We start from the raw sequence: 12,493 nt of genomic DNA, 5'->3' as shown, positions 1-12,493 counted from the left end.
CCCTGAACAAGATCCAGAACTAGCTGTACTTATGGGTGGGGAAGCAGCATCCCATCCTGAATCTGCTATGTTGTTGGTGGGAAGAGGAGGAAGAGGGATTCTCATTATCAAGACACCTCTCCGTAGTTTAGGAGAAATCAGCAAAATGAGAGCAGCACAAGTCTCAGAAGAGTCCAGCTCTCTGGGCAAGTAGCCAAAGGCTGGGCAGGCATGCCCAAGCACATGTTGAAGTCTGTGCTACTCTGGTTTCATGGTACCCAAAGTGGCTGGATCAAGTGAGCTCAAATATACCAAGATGTGATCACACTTCCTAATTGAGGTGCAGGCAGACTCTCAGGTGCAAAAAGATGCACCTGGGGGCTTGAAACCCTCCCACTGCCACTTACAGTTAGACATAGGTTTGCTGGTTCCCCCCTCCCTCCTTCCCAGGTGAGATTTGAGGAAGTAGGGGTATCTGTTGAGAGCAGCAGAGGAGGAAACAACACGATCCAGAGTTCAGTCTTCCTCGTGCTTCCTCCAGACAAATAGTCAGCCGATAAAGGGATAGTTTGCTTCTGCTAAATGTTAGTGCTGGCTTCACTGATGCTGCCTCTACCCTTCCATGTTAATCAGCCCCCACTGGAAATTTCTGGCCACATCTGTGGTCTAAATAATTGCAGCCTCCCAGCAAGAAAGGATCGGGGGCAGCACAAACATTTAAATATTACAAACATGACTTCACAGCAAGGACTAGTTGCTCTTTCCTAAACTCCCCTCTGTAAAAGTGTACAAATAAACTTCCTTAAACTCAAGGAGCATAAGAGAGTAGGAAGAGGCTGAGTCCTGCTCTCAACCCTCCATCCCAGAGCATAGCTTTATTGGTAATTAAAAACTACATCTCAGCTTAATTTTCTTCCCACAGTTGGCTGCACTCTATCTTACCCCCATCTCAAAGAAGCACGTCAGTCTTTCATATCCTTACCGGAGTTCACAGAGGTTTGCTAGCATTAATCAGAGGCAATTACCTCTACATCTTTAGACAGGGATATCAGACCTGAGTCTAGGATGACTCATCTTAAGATCGCTTACCCCTGCTAGGTTCTTCCAGACGTCTCCTTAGCCTGAAGACCTCAGCTGCCTTTGGTCATTCCACGCCTGGGAAACTCTCCTAGCATCGAACAAACTCCAGTCACTACCCAGCCCCATGTATTTCATCTCCCTGTATTTCATCAGGTCTTTTCAGCCTTACTTGGTGGAACTGAGGATATGGTTAAAGGCTGGCTCTGACCAGGAATTTTCTAACAGGCAGCTTCAAGTTTTGATAGCTCAGCATTTTCCAGTGAGTTTTGGGGTGGAACAGTCCTGTTTTTGAGACGTTTGCTGCAAAGTGGACGGGGGTGGTGGTACACAGACCCATTCTCGGCAGTCAGCCTGGATGAACCCTGCCGGGACCCAAGCACGCTGAACACTCCTGACTTGGACATCTCAAGGATTCCCATCTTCCTTCTGAGAAGAAACTAGTTTTTGCCCTTGCAGCGATGCCTTGAGATGCTCTAAGAACCCTGCCTGGAAGGAGGGCCTTCACACTCCCTTGGCCCCCTGCTCTATGGACTTCCTGGCTCCTGACATGAGAGAGAACCCTCAGAGGTGAACACAGCCCACTGTTTACTTCATTCAGAAGGGAAGGAACTCATGGTTTCCTAGAGGGAAAATTGTCTCTCCTACAGAAAATCAGAGTTTGCTCTGGGTCATAACAAAAACTTATTTGAAACGCTCCAGAAAAGAAATGGAATTTCAACCAGCTCTAGCACTTGAAAGGGAAGTGAACTCTATTGATATTATGCGCAATATGAAGTAGGTACCATTAATGTTATTAATCAGCAGTAATCGTTTTTGTTAATAAATTCAGCCCACCGACATAGACTCCGTGAGCACTGGCTGTAGGACTCTTCCTCACAGAAAGTCTGTGTCAACCTCATATAGATCCTGACTCTGCAAATAAACACTCACATGGCCCAGGCCTACCTATCTCCTGCACCTCATTGCTCCAGGCGAGCTTTTGCAGGAGAGCAAAGAAATTCAGGCAGTTTAAAAGGGCACAAACTCTCAGGCTGGTCGGAGAGCAGAGCATTTCACACTGTGCCTGCCATATTATGAAATAAGGTTGGAGGGGGGCCGTGCAACGTATGCCTGCTGGGATAACCCTGTGAGGATCACTGCTGCTCTAGTTCTCCTGTTCCCCTCCAAGCAGTCCACCAACTAGGACAGATTTCATGCTATTCTGTAATAATTTGAATGTCCTGTCTGTTGATCTGGCTTTGAGGTGCTGTTGTACAATTATATAGGATTAGTATTCTGGGGCTGAGAAGGAAAAAATGTACAGGAAGGAAAGCAACTGACTGAAAATAAACCATCTCTTGGTAAGCACATGAAAGTCATTAACAGATAATCTAGTTAGAAAATTTTTAGAGCCTCTCCAGGAGACCTGCAAAACTAGTTTTGTGCAGAAGGGCCAAAGTTCTTGAAAATCCTGGAAGTTTGAAAAGGGCCTGCCTCTTGCACGGGTTTGGGAAATTCCTGGGGGGAACTAACCCGACACACATGGCAGTGCTGCCTGAAGAGCCCTGCTTTGTGTGTGCTGACTGATCAGGGTAAGATTGTTTTAGGCAAAGTCTTTCTCTGCAGAACAAATACCACTTTTGGCTGTAAGGAAGCTGCCTGGTCATAGTTTTCATCTTTGATTGCGAAGCTGCACGAGAAGCTGTTTCTGCAGAAGTGGGAGCTGCTTGCTGAACACCCTGAAATGTGCAGGGTCTAGCCAGATGGGAGGCAGCACAGAGAGTAGCTCTTGAACTGTCATGTCCCACAAAGTTTTCTAGATCATACTGAACATAGACATATTTTAGAAGGCTGTAGATCTCAGCAGAGAGGGAAAATGGACGTGAAGCAAAAATGCAGATATTCTCTGCATGCTCAGTCACGACATACACTGAGGTGCTCAGTTGTTTGCAGTAAGGGCAAAACAAATGAATTATCACTTCCATCTCAGAGGCAGTGCCAGTGACAGAGAAATCTTCTGATAAGAGGGACAGCTCTTCCAATGAATTAAACAGCCTTTTTTTTTGACTGATATTTTATTTTTTGCTAAAACCTGTTTTCACCTTCTCAGTCAGTGTTTATCTAGGAGAGTCTAACCATTCCCAGCTCCTGTGCTTGAAACATGGACAAAAGTCTCCCTACCAGTATGAATTACCTCTTGTGTTATAAAGGGGACAGTGATAGGAAAAACAGGCTTGTCTAACAGGACGTGCCTTTCTATCACAGCAAAACACTGTGGTGCACAACATGCTGCAGCGCAGTTTGGGTACCCATTGTTCCTCTGCATAAAAGCCTTTGAACCAGAGTTAGTAATTATGGGAGCCGCACTGTAGCCAGCTCTTCAGCCACGGATATGTTTATCAGTGGAACATCAATCTGACTTGCTTCCAAGAGGTTTAGATGGCATGGGGTCATGCTTGTATTAGCTAATAAACTCCTATCTAATAAACTCTTAGAGCTGGGAAGATCTTTCTTTTGTATCTGTGAAGTAGACAGCATCAATAGAGTCCTCATCCCTCATTTAAATAGCTCCCTCCGTTCAACAGCGACAACGCAGGCAGTTACCTACAAGAGGGCATTTTAGGCTGGTGGAAGAGAGTGCTTTAAGGCTTTAAACCTTGGGGGTGTGAAGAGGCATTGCAAAGGTGCAGGAGTACTTCCTGCCATTTTCAGGTGGTTGCAAACAAATTGGCTTTTAAGCTAAATGAACAAACAGACCCAGCTATGCTAAAATACATTTTGTCATTACAATACAAAGGTTTTCTTTCCTCTCACCCTATCTGAGGTTTGGCTGAGTACTGCTGGCAGGCAAGTGACTTAGAAACAGTCACTGGCCATGGCAGGATCCTCTTTGACGTCTACCCCTACTCTGGGAGGTAATTAGACGCTTGGGCATCAGGGCAGCCATTCTGGTTTGGGTTAGGGTGAATCTGCAAATCTCAGCCCCCTTAGACATCCTACGGATTTCTGAAATCTCTCTTCTTATGTAAGACTTACTGCTCCTAATCCTGTGGAGTTAGGAGATCTAGTGCTCTAACCATCAGATACGTGAGTTATCACAGTTCAGATTGAACTGCAAGGAAAATTTGAAAAAAGTCCCTCAACTCAAATACAGCCACTGGCTAGGCTCCTCACTAGCTTCTGAACTTGCTCATGCTAGTGGGAGAAAAGGAACTTTTTAAGCAAAAGAAAAATTTTTGAGACAAATGAAATGCATATAAGCAGGGCAAAATTAAAGCTAGGGTGGAAAGTAGGGTGGATGGTGTCTTGGTCACAGAGCAAGGAGGTTCTGGCGAGATTTTCAGCTAGAGTAGCGTGAGGAAAAAAGCTCCCCTTGAAGAAAGAGCAAGCTTTGTTTATGAAAACTATTAGATGACAAGGTTGTCTAAAATAGAAGGTAAGTGGTCATGAGTCAGGAGGCCCTTACCAGCCCTGTATTCAAAAGCAGTTTCAAAGGACTGCCGTACCTTACAATTACAATCACACTGGGGACGGCTCCGGAGCTTTGCCCAGCTCTACAGTGTTCATCTCTGTGAGAAATTTGGACCATACTGTGTGCAACATGTATTACTCCACTCTAATTGCGGCACAGACAAGCACAGACTTGGTTAAGAACCAAATATTGTATTGTAGCTCTCAGTGGCCAGTTTTAAGAAGCACCTGTACACTGGCTCTTCTCTGATACAGAGCCCTTAGTCAGGAGCCCAGCCTTCATGCCCTGAGTGTTTTACAGGGTAAACTGGGTAGAGAGCTGATTTCCTTACTGGCTGCCATCAGCCACCACAGGTTTGTGGGCTGACAAAAACTGACCCAAGACCCTGGGCCTGGGAGTATGGCACCTCAGCAAATGCGTTTCCCAATAGACAGCCCCAAACCAGTGTCGTGGAGGCAGCTGGTCTTTTCTGGTCACCAGAATGTGGCTAGTCAAGCTTTGAAGGTACCAGGACAGAGCTGTTTTGTTCTTGGCTCCAAGAAGATGAAAGGCATCTTGCAGAAAAGAGTCTGGCAGTTGAATCACAGTGCTGACCTGTGGTTTAAGTGTGGGTCTGAGCAGCTGCAGCGCTGGCAGTAACCTGCGATATGAGACAGAAAACAGGAGCCTTGTAACAGCTTGGCAGATACCAGTAGCTGCCCTCTCTTACTTTCCATTTCAAGGCTCAAGCAGGATCCCAAATCAAAATCAAATTCCACTGAAGTCAAGTAGAGCTTCCTGCAGCGGCTAAGACCTGGTCACAACTCATCTACAGCTTTTCTGGGGCTTTCTGCTAGCACTAAATGAGAGTGGCAATAAAATACGAAAGGATGCAGCAAGATTTTGTTAGGAAAGGTACCTTTAGGCTTTGTCAGCCTTACTGTAAAGCACTGTTAACCTGGGTGAAAAAACAACCAGGTAATTTTTACCTCCACAGAGCTGTTGGAGATCCCCCATAGATAGGAGCTGGACTGCTGGTCTCATGGAGATAAATGGATGTGAACATTTTCTCATCTTGATTTTTGCTCCAGGACAGTTAACGGAAGTCAGCTATCTTGGGATTAGAGGCACAGCTTTTTGCAGCCATGGCATATTTTCAGACATTAGGGTTCCTGTGGTGCTTCCTGCAAGGTGTGCAAGTGTCCCACACAGACTGCTGTCAGAGTGTATTGCACAGTGCCAAAATCTCCTCAGTGGTTTAAACTGGGAAAATTTATTACTACTTCCTTTTCTGACACCACTATGCCTAGTGCAGAAAGTTTACAGGGTCCTAGGAATGTTCAGAGAGATACACTTCTTGCGTGACCGGAGAAAGATGCTATCTGACCATCTGACGCTATTATGTGGATTGTACCACACAGGCTGAGCGGTTCCAGACATCTTGCAATGTGCAGCAGAAGTCCCACCCCCCTCAAAAAAAAAAAAAAGGGGACACAAAAGAAGGGAGTGTTGAGAGTCAAACAAAGGTAGGGTTTATGGGAAAGTGAAGGGGAGGGGGGCAAACAAGAGAAATAGGAAGTTACACTTTGGACAAGCCCAGTCATGCCTCAGGTACCTGTTTTTCCTGCCCTCTGGGTGACCACAGCTCAGTCTGCCCGGTGACTGCAGTGGAAACTGGGACATGGCAGGACTGAAAGAACACGGTTTATTTGCTGGGTAATATTGCTGCAGAGCTGAGCTAGCCAATACACTTTGTGATGAGTGCATTAGTCACCCAGCTAAACAAATGATTGTTTACATGTGACGTCTCTGTTACAGGGTTTGGGAAACAACCAGTTGTGGGAGGGTGACAGAGCAGAATTCGGTAATCGCAGCTGATCGAGGGGTGCATCTGGTCACCTGAAGAGACAGCAAAGGAGGCCCCGGCAACAGGACCAGGTATATTCGCAAGTCATCAGACTCCATTAGACTCCCTCAGCCTCCATTCCCCTCTTGGACAGAAGAGGAACAACCCCCCTACACAGAACATCTGCCTTTCTCCTACTTTGCAGTAAGAAGGATCTGGCCAAGTGCTGAGCTCCATGAGAAGAGGCAGCACTCAAACTGGACAAGCAAACACCTGGGCACACAAGCCCTTTTCCATTTTGAAACAGAAGCAGCAGACTCCAAAGCCAATTACAAAATGAGATTGACCATTCTGTATTTCATTAGACAGGTAGCAGTTAGACCATCCCAAAAGCAAAGGTCATTAGCAGCTGTGGAGTAGAAAGGACATTAGCTGGAAGGAGGGAAGTAAGACAGTTATCTCCAGGGGAAGGACAAGGACCCTATATTCTGCACTCACAGCCATCCTCTCTTCCTCAGTTATTTCACTACAGTCAAAATCTTCAGACAAGGACTGTGCATTTCTACTTTGCTTCTGCTGAGGAAAGTAAGCAGAGGGAAGCTAGAACACCTGATCTGCAGGTCTTCTGAAGTTTGAGAATACCCAAATTGCAGACAGCTTTTGGAGGAACTTCAGTGGAGTCCAGAGAGTAGAGCAGGGGACACAGGACTTGGTCCCCTCCAGACTAGGAACTTGCATAGCTCTTCAGAGTTACCCACCCCCCTCCCCCCAAAAAAGTGCTACCACTACTTTTTTTTTCTCCCAGAGGGAAATCCCGGCTGAGTGGCCTCTTTATACCCACTTTACATAAGGTGTAATGACTGCGTATATAACATGGCAGAGCATACCGTTCCAGGGATGCAGCTGGCACTCAGGGGTTCTGTCTCTGGAAACGGCTTTTCTCCTGGCTTACCAATGGTCAAGCAGTCCTCAGCCCAGTGACTCAGGCTAGTTATGCAAAATAAGTAGCCACTTTTGCCCAAAATGCTGTTTTACTCGTGCCTTCACTCCTGGCCTGTCACACACAGCTCCCTTCTGCTGCAGAAACTCAAGCTTCAAGGAAGAAGCTGCTACAGTTTTACATATGCGTTTCACCACCATCATTTCCTGGCTCTTTCCTCATGGTCTGTTTGGGACTGGCTGTAACAAGAGGTTCCAGCCCACAGCCAGTTAATCACTCACAATTAACATAAAGCTGAATGCAGTGGGGAGTAAATGAGAGCTGGGAAAGCCCCCTTTTCTCAGCAGCTGGATGAGGCAATTAACAGAAGGCCTCGAGGCATGGTGAAGAAGGAGTCTTTCATGAGGTTGCTGGTCTCCATGTGAAAGAGTGGACGAGGGCAGTTTGGGGCAGTGCTCCTACCCCTGTCAGCCCCACCACTTTGGGCCAAGTCAGAACAGCAGGAGAGCAGCCTGCCCTAGACATCAGTGCTATTTCAAGCGGTACACGGGAAAGTTCTCCAAACCATGTGGAGGGCTCAGAGGGAAGATACCAGTGTTATGCCTGATCTGGAGATGAAGAGACACACCAAGCAGGGATGTGGCTACAGAACAACAAGTAGAAGCTGGATGCAGTTTTACTGAGCCTCAGGCCAATGACATAGACCCAGGGCACACTGGGCTAAGGGAGACTTCAGGGTTGAAGGGCATAGTTTGACTTACTAGGTGAGTTACCACCCAAAAGTGCTCTGCAGAACACACTCCTGCAGGTTTTCTCCTGCCAGCCCTGATGCTCAGCTCTTACCTTAGAAGTTGGTTCAAGAATCTGCACTAGCAGAAAATGAATCCCTGAAGAGTGAACAGCTTAGCCAGCACATTGCATATGTATCCAACAGAGCAGGGAACTACCTTTGAGCAGGGGTAGATGTAAGACTGGCTGAGCTGTAAAGCTGAGCAGCTCCCTTGGGCTGGAGTTTTACCATCAGCTTAAGCTGATCTCACTGTAGGCTACTGCTCACACTGGGGTCCGGCCCTTTCTCACACCCTTGGCTGGATGCTTCTATTCAACACCACAGAGCAACCCAGCTAACTCACCAAAAAATAAGAACGTCCCTTTCTGCCTGTCCTACTAAGCTGGCGGATGGCCGTTCGAGAGCCAGTGACCGCGCGAGGGAGCCCAGCCTGCTGCCAATGCATGGAGACAGCTCTGCTCGGGAGCCTGAGAGAAGCTGGGGCGGACTGCGAAACTTTAGCTGCAGCTGGCCCAACTGGAAGGTAAAGGGCACATCGTCTTAGATCACTCCCTTAAATCCATGGCCTTACAGAGGAGGAACAGCCTAGTAGTTAAAAAGTACCGATGGAAACAAATAGCTATTTTCTTGGTAGTTGGGCTCCCTTCTGGACCACGCCCAGTTGCCCCAGGGTTGGCCGACAGTGGAAGTTTCCCTAGCACACAATACTTTTAGTATTCAAATGGCAATAGCCAGGTTCATTGACTGTTTACAAGCAGAATCCTTCGGATGCTTACCCGTTTTCTTCATGGCTAGGCAGCTGCACGGTATTTACAGCCTTGCGTGCTTAGGACAGCGAGATAAAGAGAATGCAACTGAAAAGGAAGAAGATAAAGTCTTGTTGGCTGAGAATGTGCATATATAAGATGATGGGAAGAATGATATTGGGTACACGCATTGTGCCAGCCATTCCCTTTATCTACACATTAGTTGCTTGAGTAGATCCTGTCTCTGATCAGTCTCTGAGCAGCTGAGCAGGTCGATAAGTGAACGGAGGGTGGATGCTGCGTGGCTGAACAGCAGAGGGGTGGTGGAAGGATCAGTTAACAGAAGACATGCAGCAAAGAGGCAATTCCTGGGGCAAATTTGTTTTCCATTTAAAACAGATTAGTTCAGGCCTTGGGAAAAGGGAAAAAAGACCTCTTCTCCAAAAATATTAGGCACGAGAGGAAAAGGAAGATCGTTTGGCAGGGTGTAATTCTACAGCATGAGCAGGAATAGTTTCTAAACTGGAGAGAGAACCAGTTCAAACTGGTTTAACAGAAACTTAATGCATCAAAAACCTCTAGCAAGGACATCAGAATACAAGCTCTGCATCTTTGGAACAAGCTCGAGGCAGCTTGCTGCTGATCCACAGGGTCCGACACAGCAACCTGACAGCTCCTGAGAGTTTCTGCCTTTATAACCAAGCCTCCTCAGGTGTGTCACACATGCCTCTTCATCCTCTAATACAGATTTGCAGCTGCCTCCAAGACAGAAAAAATGGTTGCACAGCGAGGTTTGGAAGGCACGGCTACCAACTTCAGAATTTGATCACGCTCATTAAAAGGACTGTTCTGTTTTGGTTTGGTGTTAATGAAAGCGCTACTGTCTGAAGTCATGTGATTACATGGAAAAAATCTCTTAATTCTGTCAAAGCAGCATGTGTGTATTGTGGGTTGGGGGGAGTAAAAGCTGGCAGAAATATCTGGGAAAGTGATCCAAATAGACAAAAACAAGAGGGAAAGACACTCATTTTAAAAATGAGTCTTTTTAAAAGTCTAACTTGCACTCTTTTGGTGGTAATAGCTGGGGCTGGCTCTATATGACCCATGCAAAACCAAGAGAAGAAGACCCAGTGCATAAGCACCCACATGATGCTTGGGAGACCTGAGGTAAATTCTCCGCTCTTCTCACAGTTGTGACTGCACTCCTCTGCCTCGTAGGGGGGTGCAAGACCTAAAGGTTATGTGTAGTTCAGATACAGTAACACGGACCACAAAACTGCCACAGACAGGGAGGAAGAGAACAGGACCTCAAGGCTTATGCCATGGAAATGCTGCCATTGGCTGGAATGGCTTATGCCATTTCACACCTTAGTGCCAGACTTAGCAGTGCAAGAGATTTCTGCTGTTTGACATCAGTAAGTGTCCAAGGCAGCACCAGATGGGACATTAAGATACTGCTGCCCCCTCTTGTGGTCACCTCAGCAGCTGGCAAAGCACACTGCTCTGGCTGCAAAGTAAACCTCAAGTGAATGAAAAAGATGCAGCAGTGCAGCCCGCAGCCAGCTGTGAAGGCCCATGGCGGCAGGTGGAGAGCAGAGCGCAGGTCCTCTCGCAGCGCAGCTAGGGAAAGGAGCAGCTCCCAGGATGCCTATGTGAGAGGGACCCTATCTTCAATTTAAAGAAGAGTTTCTGGCTGGGGGAGTCCCGGCAGCTCAAATTCCTGGGCCAGCACAGTGAATGCCTCTCTTTGAGAACAGACACAAATATTTTTTAACAATCTTTAGGCTCGCAGCATCTGGGTTAGGTGTGTCAGAGCAGAGAACAAAGACACAGACACTTTGTCTACACAGAGATTTGTGGAAAATTTCCCATCTTCTTGCTAGAGCACCTAGCTGGCTCCACCAGAGCTCTTAGCCTTTGCAGCTCCTGTCGACTTGTCAGCTATCATTTTGTCTATCCTCTCATGTAGACTGGCTCTGGGCAACTTCGAGAACACAGTAATTAAATGCTAGGTCTGGCCTTTGCTAACTCTCCTCGAGCTGTTACAGGAACCAACGGTGTTTCAAAACTCCTGACACAGATGCAGATGAGGACATTTCTGAGAGGCAGTCATTGACTAAGGGCCACAGAAACTCTGTCACGCCCAAGGTGGCACCTTGCCCAGGAAACAGTCATTTCCCTGTGACACTAGTCAGCCAAGCTTCCTTGCAAAAAGTTCCTCCAGACCTTTTTATGGTCTGTGTTGCAGAAGAGATTTGATCTGCTATAATTTCTTTCAAATAAAGGTTGTCATATATGTCCATACTTCCTCGTGACTGTAAGTTACTATCGTAACACTCAGTTCTGTGCTGGACGACCAAGGGAGAGTATTTCCAACTTTTCTCTCCATTTCTTCAAGGAGAAAACAGGATGCCTGGAAAGTTTTCATAGGCTATTTCCCATGCGGGCACTGCTTTCGCAAGCAAGGTGTGCTTACTAAATTCTGGAATAGCCATAGCACTTCAAATCCGCATCTGATCTTACTCTGAAAGAATTTCTTTAAATAGGATAAGTATTACAGATGCAAACTCTAAATGATGCCACTACCGTATAAAGAGAACCACAGATCAGACTGTGACTCCCCTTTATGTAGCAAGTGCCAGGAATTCACTTATCCCATGAAGCCAAGTTACCTGAAGGTGAGAGGAAAGAAAAGGGCATGGCACTGGAGCAGAACTGCTGGTGGAGCACTGCAGCCCGACTTGGTCTTGTCCAAACAATTATATCCCTTACCTGAACGGCTGCTTGACGTTCACCCCCTGTTTGCATGGCTGAGGTTTGAACAATGTTCAGTTCAGGATTCCCAGAACTGGCTGGAAAACGCGCACCATCGTCCTCTTGCTGGCTGCAGCTGAAGTGCTCTCCCGTGTCAGCCCTCAGCTGCCTCTGCTAACTTTAACTATAGCAGCAGGACCAGAGATGTCCAGGTCGTCACAGGACGGGGTGCAAGAGGTGCTCCTCTCCTGGGCTAGGCTGGTATCGACTCTGCCAACATGGAAACTGGTTGTCGTCTTGTCTTCCTCAGAGAAAGCTGCGGTGGAAACAGGCTATAGACTACAGTCCCAAGGAAAAGCGCAATAGATGCATACATAAGCACACACTGCAAGAGGATTTCTAGGTGCTTTCCTAGCTTTTCCCACAGCACTGAGAGGTATTTTATGTCTTTTAAAAGCAAACTGAAAGGTAGGGATAGATTAAGCTTATGTCTACTGCCACTTCCCCTCTTTTGAGTCTTGGCTGTTTCGTAAACACGATAAAAAAAGTCCTGAGAAATCTCCAGTCCACTAATATTTTTTTCTTCTGTTCCCCTTCAAGAGATTCTGGGTTCTCTCTACTTTAGAAGGCTGCGTGGAGAATGGGTATGGCTGTGATACGTCACTCTCTTCGCATCTCAGCTCAGCATGACTTTGACTCTTCTTTCATTTGGAACTAAAAGACTCTGAGTTCCTATTTAGGAGCCCAAAGCATGCATCAAAAGGAATAAATCTGACCAGTCCTAATGCTTCTAGTAAGGGGGAAAAAAAGTCAAGCTTTCTTTTTACATTATACAGAGCTTGAACACAACCCTATTCCTCCTTCCCCCTGGTTTCAGAGCTCTCTTTTTAACCTGACTGTACTGTTTGACCTCAAAGCTAAAATAATT

This window comes from Struthio camelus, chromosome 5 (assembly GCF_040807025.1).
Source record: "Struthio camelus isolate bStrCam1 chromosome 5, bStrCam1.hap1, whole genome shotgun sequence".
Lineage (NCBI taxonomy): Eukaryota > Metazoa > Chordata > Aves > Struthioniformes > Struthionidae > Struthio > Struthio camelus.
Note: the sequence above shows the minus strand (reverse complement) of the source record.